The sequence below is a fragment of the Mycteria americana genome, chromosome 6 (genome assembly GCF_035582795.1).
Source record: "Mycteria americana isolate JAX WOST 10 ecotype Jacksonville Zoo and Gardens chromosome 6, USCA_MyAme_1.0, whole genome shotgun sequence".
Taxonomy (NCBI): domain Eukaryota; kingdom Metazoa; phylum Chordata; class Aves; order Ciconiiformes; family Ciconiidae; genus Mycteria; species Mycteria americana.
Window position 1 is genome coordinate 51,075,998 of NC_134370.1, and position 13,884 is coordinate 51,089,881.

The 13,884-nt window shown below is 37.8% G+C and overlaps 1 protein-coding gene across 3 annotated transcripts in view; it reads right to left on the reverse strand.

Annotated features, from left to right (window-relative positions):
- The window catches only part of RAB8B (RAB8B, member RAS oncogene family), a 31,469-nt gene that overhangs the window by 14,965 nt on the left and 2,620 nt on the right, over nt 1-13,884 (reverse strand). The window lies entirely within an intron of this gene.

The window sequence follows — 13,884 nt, forward strand, 5'->3', positions numbered from 1 at the left end:
TTCTGAGATTGATTTTGAAGACGGATTTTAAGACACAGGTGAAAAAAAAAGTAATTAATTCAGAAGGGCTTAATAATGTCTTTTAAGGTTTAGAGGGATCAAAAGGATCCATGAATCAAAGCCAAGATTTCCAAACAGACTAGCCTTTACCCTGGACTATTTTAACTTTGGTGTCTCTAAACCTATACTATAACATAGCTCAAATGGAGACTGCTCAAGTCCCGCTATGTGACTGCCAGATTTTTGAATCCTGGGACAGCCACCCCCATGTACCCCCCAATTAATCTGTTTTGAAACTAATGGCCCATTTTTTCTTCAATGAATCTTAAATAGTTACTTCATATTTAGTCATAGTTTGTAAAAGATTGGGGGGGGGGGGTAGGTTATTTTATTTCTTTAATTTCTTCCTTCCTCAGATGTAATTTAAGTGACAATTATCAAGAGTATCTTAATTGGGAAAATGCTGTTTCTAGCTTTAAGAATTCATCCATCACTTAAACAGGAAGCTACGGGGTTTTTTAATATACTAAGTAGCATTTGAATATGAAATATGGACATTCATTAACTATTTGACTTTCATTCTTCTCGCATGAGATATTAATATTTTAATATACTGAAAATACCAAGTTTCAGCCACTTAATCTTGATGTGCTATGGATATGTAGTTTAGCTCATTAGTTAGAATACAAATGATGAACAGAAATACCACATCAGCACTTTTAACAGCATATGAAATTAATTGCATTAATTTAAAATGCTATGACTACTGCTACAACTGCAATTTCCCAAGATTCACTAATAGATTTACAGGCAAAAAGATACTTTCATTAATTTGCATTCTTCTAAAAATGACATAAGAATGATGTGTACTTTAAAAAAATCCTTACTGTGTGTAACAGACATTTGGCAAGTGTTTCCATTTTACATTTGATAGGATTTTGTGTCTCCATTGTTGTAAAGAGTTTTCTTCTAACTAGGTGCAGTGCCTGCTGAAATCACAGGTAATTTTATTCAGGTCTGAAAACAAATGACCTTTGCTCTGAAGAGATTTTCTTTTGGCCTCAAAGGTTATAAAGCACAAATACAGATTTTTCTGGAAAGTGTATTGTATCATAGACAACAGCAAACTAAATCAGTTTTAAAAGCTCCTTTGTGTCTAGGCCTGAATTCTTAGAATTAATTATAAGAACTATCGGGAAAACTAGATTCAGAGACTACTGAGGTTTAAAGATAATTGCGTACATACTGTCAACTACTGAAGCTAAGACACATCAGCACAAACAGTGAAAGACTCCTGTAGGGATGGTTTTCTGAGAAAGCAAGCTTAGACTGCAGTTAGATATCTATGTGCACCAATCCATGCCTTGCACAGACTGATTTTTTGTGGTCGGTCATTTCCCTCGCAGCACCAAAATGATTTATACAACCATTCCTTTGATCACTTCAAAAACTCAGGATCTGCACAAAAAAATATCTTCTCAGAACTTAAGATTTCTAGTAGGAACTCCACCAAAATTTTCAAATAAAGATGAATTTCAAAGCTAAAAGAAGAACATAAAGGGGAAGGCCATAAATACCTCTATTATGATACTATGAAGTTTAACAAATGCAACTGCAACTTTTTAGAGGCTAAAATAAACTAGAAACTGGTGTTTCTTTTGTTCTTTCACTTCAGTAACAGGAAGTGGTGAGCTGCAAACATTCGTAGAGCAAGCCTGGTGACATGTGCTACCACTTCCTGCCAAGTGCACTTGCATGGCTAAGTACGAGCAACGTTTTGATTACAGTTAAATTTAAATTATGCTATGTAAAACACTCCAATGACTACAGCATTTCAAAAGTAATTATTGACAGAAAGTTTCCTTTATCAATGAATTCTTATTTTACACAGTCACACACTGCGATACAAAAGTTTGAAAAGATACTCGGGTCTAATAAAGAAGAGTCATTTGCGAATTGGAAAGTTTGATTGCAAAGGATCACACAGCTTTCACAGTTTTAAAATGCAATGTGCAATACTCTTCTCTCCAGTAGGGAGAGAAAGCCTAGAAACATTTGGATGTCCATCAGAAGTTAAGTTTTAGAAGCTTTCAGAAAACAGACCCAGATTAATTCTTAGAACATGAAAGCTAACAGGATAATTATTTTTAACTGCTAAAGTGGAGTTGCCACACAGACGTCTGACACGCTGGTGTCCACTTAGCAAGTCAGTACATACCAGATATGGATACAAGAGCATCTGTTGCAGGAATCACAAACTTGCAGTCTGCAAGGATGAAGTCCAAGTTGAGTCCCGAACTGTGCATTGGTTAGGACTGTAATTGCTTGTATTTCCCTTGCAGCATGGGGTTAAAGTAGCTGAGGGCTTATTGTTCTTCAAAATCCTTTTCAGATCCTTGCTAACTATAGGCCAGGGATGAATCCTCTCTCCTCACTTTACTGAGGGTATTTTCTCCCATAGCTTCCAAAAAAATTCTGTCAAAGAATACACTGAGCAGAGAAATTTGCACACTAAGAAAAAGTCAGTGTCATTAGTGCCACACAAAGACTTACACAAAAACCATGAGTGCCGCATGTTGCCATATTTACCTTATAACGCTAAGTAAAGCTAATAAAATTCACCGGCTAGGGTATACCATTGTCCAACACCACGTAGCCAAATATCAGAGGCCAGGGAGACTGGCCTCACCTAGGCCTCTTTTGGTTTATGCCAAGAAGTCATGTTCATCTCATACACCGAAAGCTCTTCTGCCACTACTACTACTACTTCTTCCACCACTCCACTCCCTAGTTACACGTTCCTTCGTATTTCAGCCAACCTAGGCAGTTTTACCCATAATTAAGCTGTAATGCAAACATTTTAAAGGGACATTGATTGGGAAATGTTCCAAAGAGCTGCATTACAATACCAAATATACAGGACTGCCCAGCAGTACATATTGAGAGGTTCCTTTTCCAGCTTTAGTACCAATGGTTTTCTATGAACCTTAACAAAACTAGTCTGACACAATTCTTACAGGAATGTAAGGACAAACTGAGCAGAGATGCTGAAACAGTTCATTTTGCTACTTTAGTTTTTAGAACAGTAGCTTACTCTCAAGGCATCACTGTTACTCTTTTGTTCTCCCCTCATCCGTGATTTCATCATCAGAGCTAGTATTTCAGGTTTTTCAGCGCTACAGAATCAGTTTCAGCTAGGTCTCCACTACAACTTTTCCCTTCACAGTACCACTGTTTGGGCTTACAGATTGTCTTGTTTCTTCTTTTAAACAAAATTTCTGTTGCAGAAAATGCTACAGTACAAAGAAAACAAAGAAAACAAACCAAAGTATTCTGGCTGGAGCAAGTAAACTGTTACAAAAATACCAGCAAATACTTCCTGAAGGTAAAGGTTTCTCTGGTCTTCAGTCTGCTTAGCAAGAAGGTACCGGATACTGGAAGGGCTATGTTCTTGAATAATAAAAGTAGTGAAAACAGACAGAAAAGAAACACATACAAATTAATGTAAAAAAAAAAAAAAAAAATCACTTAGTAGCCACTGGCAAGCAAATATTAGAATTCTTAATATTTACCTGTATTACACAGTTAACCAGTATTTTAAGTTAAATTTTCATGTGGCTCAACATTACTTTGCAGCAGCTGGACCTTACATGTGAGAAAGCTGTATGATCAGATGACAATTCCTATTGATTTTAACTCAAGTTGATTTAACAGGTTTCCTGTTCCACTAAGTTCATAGAGTCTGTATATTTAATAACATTTTTCTGGTGCAGCTGTAGCAAGAAATCAGCCAGGAAATAAACCCTTTTCAGGATGCAAATAAATGTCAATCTCTGATAGAGTACACTAGCCTGTGTATCTACCACAGTAGGTTATTTCTCCATCTCTGCCAAAGCAATACTTTATTAAAAAAAAAAAAATCAGTACTCAATGTACTAGCATTTTAAATGGTTTAGTTGGTTTTTGTTTGTTTGTTTTTAAAATATACAAGTCAAAGGAATTTTAAAAAGTGATTAAGCACCAAAAATTGGTAAAGAAGCTTGAAAAAATTAATACCTGATCTGCTTGCTAGAAGGAGTCTCATTTTAGACTCATCTATCAAAAGATGCACCACAGTATCAGATCTTGTTTATCAAACTAAAAATTAAGACATCTGTTTTGCATGACCTGCACATAATAAAAACCCCACCCTCAAAGAAGTTATCTTCCTACTTATCTAAATCTTACCTTACTCTTTTGAAGTAAGAATGGAAGAAGTAAAATTAAATGGAAATAAAATATTTTTCAAGTGGGATTCCCTGATAAACAGAAACTTTGTAGCACTTATCACCATTGGACATAAATCACAATAAAAAGGAGTTCATTACAAGACGGGGAAAGGAGTCAAGGTACAAAGTCTTGTTACCCTTTTGAGCAATCAGCATCAGAGCAACTGGAATTTATACATCAGCCTTCAAGGTGGGCTTATTCCAACTTCACAGCATTGGTCCTTCCTATCCTACTATGTTTGTACGTGGGGTTGTGGGGGGTTTGATATTTTTCAATGGGCAGAGCTGGAGAGGGAGAAAATTTTGCAACTTCTTTACTGCAAGACACAACACATGAGTCTTCAAGATATAAAAGGAAAGGAAAACGTTTTCCTGCAGTCACTCGGAGCTAAGGCTGAATTAAAAGCAACTTAGAAACGAAAAAGTAGATTTGTAACCTGCCTTCAGAAAAAGGAAGTCAGAAGAGGCACATAACTGAAAATTAATATGCTTCACCTTCAGTTTGTTGAATTCTGGGAGAGAATTACTTGGAAAATACTTCTCCCGATAGGCTTTGATTCTTGTGAACAGCAAGTGACTAAGCTGCATAGATGAACATCAGAACTAGTAAGTAGTAGTACTTCTGTAGCATAGCTGTTAAGAGCTGGTATTGTTCTGCTGATTCTCCCGAGGATGGGTTTCAATTTGAGAGAGCAGTCACAAGCATGTCATCTCCAAGATACTGCAGCAGTACGTGTTTCAGAATCAACTGCTGCCAGTGCATTTGCTTTTCATTATATTTTGAAGTGCTGTAAGCAATCGGCACTGAAGGACACTGAAGCACTCATTTACACACCTTGCTCACCACAAGATGACAGACATGCAGATATCAGCACTGATCACACACACGAGTTTTGTGTGGATACACGTGAACAGAGCTGAAGAGTTTCAACATCTTCCAGGCAGAGTCCAAGCACGGACAGACCTATAGGACAAGACTCTTCCAGAAACTTGTTCTTTTCCATATGCATCCAACAGCTGAGGGACATCAATTTGTTCCCATCGATTTTCCCCACAAGCTTACCCTGGGATTACTAGGGTTTTTTGCGCTCAGCAGTAGGTATTTCAGGGTTTGGATTAAATACACAATTATTTTTAATGGTGTTTTTAAGGGACTGTTTTCTTGCGCTACATCAGCATACTGTCTCAATCTATAAAGGTAGATAAATGAAGCCTCAGAAATTTGCTTTTATATTAGATCTTTCTTGAAGGATTTCAGTAAACGTAAGAAATGCCCCAGTAGGAAAGAAGATCAGTGTAAAAGGCAGGGTGGGGAACACTTGCAACACACCAGTGTGTCATACAGCTTCATGCAAAAGAACAAAGTCTAACCATTTTGAACTTGAACGTTTGGCTTTAGTCCCTAGTAACATCTGCAAGGCATTTTTCAGATGATGTCAGCAATGTCTTGTATCACTATGTAAATTAAAGACACAGTAGTCTTTTATTGCGACCATTCAAAAATACAGCAGATTAACATGAAGCAACACACCAGGGTGAAGGTCAACAGTTTTAAAAAGTTGTAAGATAAATTTATTTTAGAATTATACACAAGTGTAACCAGTTTTATTCACCCTTTCACAACTTAAAGGGACAAAGCTGTATTCTATTCCTTCTGGACAGCCCGTAAGAATCCACAAAACTCTACTAAATTCAGAGTGGGCTGAATAGGCTCCTTCAGGTTACCTGGCCTTTCTTCATCTTACTATTCACCCATAGAAAGAATCTAATACTGGTGCCCTACACAATGATACACAGAGCAGTGTTTTGCACCTTGAAAGATATTAATACAGTAAGGTTCTTGAAGTTTAAACACACTACACTGGCAAAATAAATACATACAAATGGCTAAAGCAGGTAAGGCAATAAAAAATGCGGGTGCCGTGCGTATATATAACTTAAGGCAGTTTCCTGCTCATAAGACCTTGAAACTTACTACCAAGATCAGATCAACGCCTATAACATTAAGCAAACTGCCACTTCCTTCAGCATGTCTCCTCAGCTACAGTAAAGCTACCACTCTAAGCTTCCTTTCTTAAGATAAACTACTTTCTATTTAAAAGAGAACAAGGGATTCAGAATACAACTTAAAATCATCAGAATTAGACCAACCTACACTTTGAAACATTCAGGGTTTTGACAGCTCAATAATCTATAGTGTAATCTGATTATCACACTGAGATTTGAATCCAGTGCTCTTCAGCCACTTGTTCATAACGGTGCTCCTACGAGTTCTGCCACCACAACTGTGCACTGCAGTGCTTCAGTGTGAACACTAGAAGATCCTGCAAAGTGAAATTCTCTTTTCAGCGTTTTGAAGTCAGAATTTACAGGTTGCTTTGAACAGCCTTTGAATTGCATTATTTTAAACACCAAAATCAATCCAAATTTAAAGATTATAAAACAACACAATAGTAGAAACTTATTACTGTTTGACATGAGTAAAATTACCACCTGTCACAACAGCCCAACTTTAAAAGGGCTGGGTCCCTGCAGAATGTCTTGTAGAGTTTACAGCCTAGGTACTACACCTCTATGAAAGCGCACAGAAATTAACCTATGTCTACCTCTCATTCTATTTTGAATGTAAAATAAGCTACACTTGGTGGTAACTCAGTTTCATCTAAACCAATTCTGAAATAGATTAAAATTGCACCACTGATACAGACAGCAAAGTTTGTTTATTTAAGGATTATTTATAGACTGACTGTCTCTAAGAGGAATGCACTAACTTAGAGGCTTTGAGAACATATTCCTTTCAAGCCAACGTGCAACTGGTGAGCAGCAAATGTTAAAATCGGCCAACAGGCTTGAGTTGAGGCTACAGTTTCACAGCTAGCCAAAACCAGCGTGGGTGCTGCCACTGAAGAGTCATGACCAAATCCTTTTCTCTTTTGATCAGGTTAGTTTTCACCTGGGTGAGTTCCATAATTCATCTTACCATCATCTGTAATGACAACTGATGGCGTAACTTAGAAAACAGGTACACACGGTCACAGCTCTCCTCCTTTGAGTAGCAGACCACAGACCCCGTTGAACCAATCATTAAAGCCCTAGTTAGTTAATACAGAGCAAGAGGTGGGCCACAAGTAGCTTGCAAGCAGCTCCAGTGTGGATCCTACACCAGGATATCACCTGACCAGCTGCAGCTCTGTGCTAGTACAGGAATTGCTCTGCATTTCACACTCCAGCTATGGGTAGGTATGGAACAGAAACAGCTGCAGCGATCTCCCAAGGACCCAGCCCCGTACTCACTCAACCTGTAATGCAGCAATGGGAGATTTGTGCATCTGTCATCTACTTTGAAGCTTTTCTTTCCCTCAGGTCTCTAGGATGTGCAGCATATGGCTTTCTACTGCACAAGAAAAAAAAAAAAAAACCAACCAAAAAAACTTTGCCATATGTTTTAATGGGTAAGAACACCAGATTTTCCCATTTAGAAGGTGGCTTAGGAATAAAAATATTTGATTATTCTTTCAGAAGCCCAGTGCTTAATATGAGATGACATGTGATTAGTCCTTATCAAAAGCATCATTTAACTTAATAGGCAAGACCAACAAAAATTGGAAGTGGAACCCCCCAGAACAGGAAAATATGATCCTGAATGCCCTTCCTGTAAATCGTTAAGTGTTTGTAGATGTAGAAAACATAGAAAATGCTGTCTTTAACCAAAATAACTAAGTGAATATTGCTGTCAGAAAAAAGAAAAAAAAAAGCTCACTTCATCCAAAAGTTAGAATCTCAAGCATCCAAAAGGGTGAAAAAAAGCCTTATTAAAAAAAACCTACGTAACCAATACTACCTTGCCACCATGTTTTAAAGTTCATTGTTCACTATTCATATACTATGCTTCAGTTGCGATGATGAGAACAGGCCAAAAAGGTTAGGTTTGGTTTTGTTCAGTAATTTTTGGTCCAGATTAACCTATATGACTGTCCAGTGACAAATGGAGATGTCACTTCTTTTTAAAAAAGCCTCTTAAAGTTTTAGGGGTCCCACTTGATCTGGATGTCTATACTGAACTGGTTATTCAGAGTGAAGAAATAAAAGACTTTTGGGGGCCATACCATTGTCTGTTTACAGCAGAAGAGCTGCTACATGAAAAGCAAGCATACAGAGTGTCCCAGAATTCACAAAGCAAAGGAAGAATTGGTAAGTCATTGATTACTTAGAGATAAAAAACCCTTGCATGTACAGATAATGCACTTTGTATCTTCTATTCCAGCAGTACCTATCATAGGTGCTGCATTCATATCCTGTCAGCTGCAGATTTAAGACAGGTATGGAAGACTTGATGGGAACAGTTAGCATGCACAGTTAAACACTGCTATAGCCCAACAACTTGGACTGCCAAGCACCTCCTTGAGAGATTCAGGGATATCAAGATAGGGTCAGAGGCAGAGGAAAACAAAAGTTGAATTGAATAATGTCAGACAGAGCAGGTATAAATTACGCATGACCACTATAAAGATAGAAGTGATTAAAAAAGATGGGCAGTGATGAAATTTTTGAAAGTTTTATAGGAATGCAGGAACACCCCACTCATTAAACAGATAAGACTTCAGAGGGCACAAACCTGCTTAAAACTGGAAGGAAAAGCACATAGAATATGGGTATTACCAGCAACATAAACAGAGACAAAAATGAAAAAAAAAAAAAAAAAGCACACGTCAACAATGGTAGCAAGACAGTTCTTACCTTTGTAACTGATACTCTGGCCAAAAGGATCTTGGTTATCTATGAAGACCAAATTGTCTCATCCAGTAAGAATTATCTTTGTTAAGATAAATCATCTAATCTAGGAATTTCAGTTAGTCTGAGATACGGTCGTGTTTTAGAAGCAACTGTGTGAAGTACCTAGTGAGGCAGCAAAATCAGGCCAAAAGTCAAAGCAGAAGGTTTAAAGTTACTGAAGTTATTTTTAAAGATGGCAGGACAGTCAACAGACTTTGGGAACATCATTTTTATCAGAGTCTTTTTTTAAACCCAGGTTTTTACATGGGGGTAAGTATGTGGGGGTTTTTTTGTTTGGGAAGCAAAGGACATGAGGGAAGAAGGGCTGCTTTATTTAACTTCTTACGTGAATGATGAAATAGGCCTTTTTTGAAAGACTTTTACTACCTAAATTAACAGGCAAAATCATGCAACTTATTAACGAAGGCCATACTTGTCTTTCTGGCACATAACAGTTTTCTTTTCCTACATTATGGAAGGTTCTTTTAATGGCCACTTCATCTCCTCTTCCTGCACTGCATGTTCTAAGTGCTCCTCTCTAGTCACTTCTGCTAAGCCAGAGAAGTTCTCCCAGCCAGCAGTTACTCTGACTTACTGTATCTCCCTCCTTCCTTCCATGCTTCGGTTGACACAGATACCTTACTTCATCTTTAATCCCATCAGAAGTCACACCATACAGACAAGATATTTTGTTTCACTAAAGGAAAGCTATTTCTCTCTGGCAGATGAAAGAAAGGGGGGGCAGAGGTGGGGGGCAGGCAGGGAGGGAGGGAGAAGCAGTGTATGTGTTCCCTGGCTGGCAGCCCCTTTAGCTTTGCCCAATTTCTTAAACTCAACCTGTTCTTCCTGAGTTCCAGATTTGGTGCCAGATTCCTATCAGTGACCAGTCTGCTTTACGCATTCTTAGATGTTGCCATCCATATAAGAGAATGCCACTGACATTCAGCATCAGTTTTTTTCTCTGGTGCCCAAAGCGGTAGAGTCTGCACAGCAGCAGCAAAACTAATACAGACCATCTGAAACTTGGTCAACTGTTTGTTCTCCCTAGCAGAAGAGAAGTCTTCTGAAACATGCAGTACTTCAGTTGCCTTTAAAACTACATACAATCTAATCAAAAGTGTCATAGCTTACATTTAAGAGGAAAGCTTACTATAAACTGGTATTACATGCAATTATTGGTCAAAAACCCTGTAAGAGGCACTAAGTTACATCACACTGCAACCCCTGTTGGGACAAGAAGCTGCTGACTTAAGTTTTGAGTTGCAAGTCCAGCAACTAAAAGCCTCTGGATCAACTCTGCTTGTACAAGAGTCCTACACAGTGCAACTCCATTGAAATTACTATTATTCATAGTTCAGTTGCACTAGAAAAGGATCAGATCTATTTCATATATCTACAGTCAGCTTGATGGACTGGGCACTTAAGCTACCATAACATCCAATTAAAGATAAAAAGCAATATAATACCCTTTGAATTACAAACACACACCTATTTTCTATCACAAAACATGAAATAAAGCATCACCATAAATACTGCATGTATTCTTCATCATCTATTATGAATGTCAGTTAAATTCTGAAATAAGTCAGTTCAAGATGTATTTCTACTAAAAGGATGCCCTATTGCAGAAGGACTAGGAAATCCTTCCAAATAAGTAAGTAAAAAATTCCCAAACAAAAGCTATGTGTCCTCAATACCTCTCTCAAAGCCTGTATCAATCAATCAATACATTTGTTCCTACATTCATTCAATGTTAGTCTGTGTTCTTAACTTTGCATTCAAGCCAAGTCACAAAAGCAGCACTAAGCTGCCCTCCTGTCACTCAAATAACCAGATAACACATAACCAAGACAGACCTCCATCTGCCAATTAGGAATAGGCATAAAACAGTTAGACCTCTGTCATGCTGTTTCAGAGTAACACGCAGCAAGAAAGCTACAACAGCATTTTTAATAAAAGCCAAACAATTTCACTTACGTTGTTGGCCTGTTGCAGAATACCGTAGGGTAACGCAATCTCAGCAGCAGATGAAAATCAAAAGTCTAAGATGTCTTTTGTTACCAGCTAGGTGTTAGTATCAAATTTAAGGTCACAAGACACACAAACTCTAATGCTTTTAGCCTACAATGTCTCCAGCTACAATGCTTTCTGATCAACATCAGGACAACATCTTGCTGACCATATACCTTGAAAACAGAATAATTCTTCCAGTTTCATATTTACCTCCATAATGCTGTCTGCCCCATTCCCGTGTAAACCCTTGATCTCCTTCTCACACTGTACTGAAGAGATACCCAAGTCCCAGATCCTACAAACTTTGAACATGCGCTTCCGTTCTGTAGATATGAATAATGGTGCCACCTGAGTCACTTAAACTAGTCTCAGTCACTTCAAAGTCTTACTTACAATTTCTTTATTATACCGACCATTAATAAAGTACTACTGACAACACCTTCCTGACTCTTCCCTCCTTTTGCTCATCTGTCATGGATGTGCATTTTCTTCTACAGCTCCGACCATCTGGAGAAGCCCAAAAGAAATTGACTGAATGAGGATAGGGAATGCTGAAGCTTAATGGGAGGGTGGAAAAAAACCAAGAAACCAACAACCAATTTTTTTGTCTCATACAAGTAACCGTGGGGAAGAAGAGTAGAAATATTCAGTGAGGCATAATTTGACTTGCGTACGCTAAAACAATTTCCATTACACATTACAGACATGGAAATTTCACTGCAAAAGGGAAGTTGGTAATTTTGCTTGTCAAAGGATTTTCATCAAAGTGTTCAAAGGTCAGCATACACGTGCTTGATTGCCAGAGTGGTGTCCTATTTTGCAAGATGTAGGCTAAGGAAAAGTTACTTCTGTAAAATCAACAAATTGTTTCAACTCTCAGATACAGAGCTATCTCATGTGGGCAACTTCCTGCCAAATGCTGATATCATCCTGGATTAAAAAAATAAATACGACAGATTTTAGTACAAAGGCTTGCTGACTCTGAAACAAGTCAGAAATGCTATCAGCTAAAATTTATATAACTTTACTTTATAGAAACCAGTTTAAACAAAAAGTTGAAAGGAATGCAAAGAATAAACCTTATTATTTGGAATGATAAACCCAATCCAGTTTTACCAGACAGCACTACTTGAACAGCAAGTTAAGATACTTAGAGACTGCTAAATTAATGCTTCTTGTTCTGGTACACCGCACTGAAACTACTAGCAAAATGCACATGAGATACTCCAAGATAAGTTTTGTTTTAGGAGCTGTTAAAGTGTGAAAATGAGCTGACTCAACTGCATTTTACTTTCTGTGTAAAACTGTGCAAAAGCAGAAGTCTCCATCCAGGAAGCAAACTAAACATAACCTTACATAACACATTCCCATTGTAAAAAAACTTCTATCCCATGCTAACAGTGAAAAGCTGATCCTCACTAGGGACCACAGCAGTATTATGACTTGTCAACCCTTTCAGAAATTTTCCAAACAGAGCTACAGAGCCATATGTAGAAAACGTAAAGTTGCTGAAGGCCAAGGATCTGCCTTGCCTAAAGTTGCTGAAGGCCAATCTGTGTTTTCACAGATTGAAAACACATCACTTAGAATAACCAAAAGGATCACCAGAGAGAAAGACTGCTGGTTCATTTCTCATAATGGGTAGCAAAGTTTGCTGAAGGTATTAGTCATGCCAGGTAGGCAAGACAAAGACAGAAAGACTCTTGTGCCAAGAGTCACCCAAAAAAGAATTTTAGAAGTCTGATAAATTATAAATATATATGCACTGCACTTTTATCCTACTTCTTACGCAACTGTTGACCACAGGACACCAGGCTGGAAGATCTTACTGTCTGAATCAGGACAGCCATCATTATAGCATGACCAAAGTCTTGAGGAGAAAAGTCAAGGGAATATTTGCAAACCTCCAAGAAACCTACAAGGAGGTAGCCTTACAGGCATGTTTTGCATGACAGCAGAAGAGAAGGGAATCTGCAAAGTATGACACAAGTATATCATGCAAGATGACAAAGTAACTACAATTCATTAGTGACTCATTTCTATAATATGAACATTGAGGCTAAGTAAAACAAACATTCTATAAAAAAGCAATATTTCCATGTCCCCCTCCTACTTTCTTTTTTTCCTTTTGGAAAGTGCTTCCATTGCTCTGGTAATTGAAATGTTGTGGTTTAATCCCGGTTAAACTACTAAACAACAATAAGAGTGGGAAATTATAAGAAAGATATTTGGTGCTTAGACATGATGTGGGCCCTTTCGTCATGGCAACAAAATTTACTTTAATTTCTGGATGTAGAATCTAAGAAAAAAAAAGTTAAAACAGTTAGAAGTTTAATCCCATGTAGTTAAGAAAAACCTCTAAGTGACTCACCTCACTCACAAATAGCATTTACATACATAAGATTAAACAACAAAATTTTACGTCAACACATCTCAAGCATATGCCTTCTCAGTCTTCTACAGTTAAACCAACTCTGATCATGTTAGTGGAGACACAGACCAGAGGAGAACTAGGGCACCACTAAGGGCACATAATATCATGCGTGCTAACTAAAATCATAGTGTTACGATGTGTGTTCGATTCACAAAGTACCATCATATTGCAGAATCCACTTTTTGGAGAACATATAAACAAAACAGTCTGGCAGCTTATACTTCAGGAAGACTCAGTGTACTCAATTAGGAATGCGAATCTGGAGACCTTAAAACTTCAACTGGCAGGGGGGGCCTGTTTGGGAAAAGCATTGCATCCCTGCATCTCCCTCCACACTATGGTTCGCTGTGCTTTATCGGTCAAGGAAAAAAATCACAATTGTTAAAAGTGGAATGC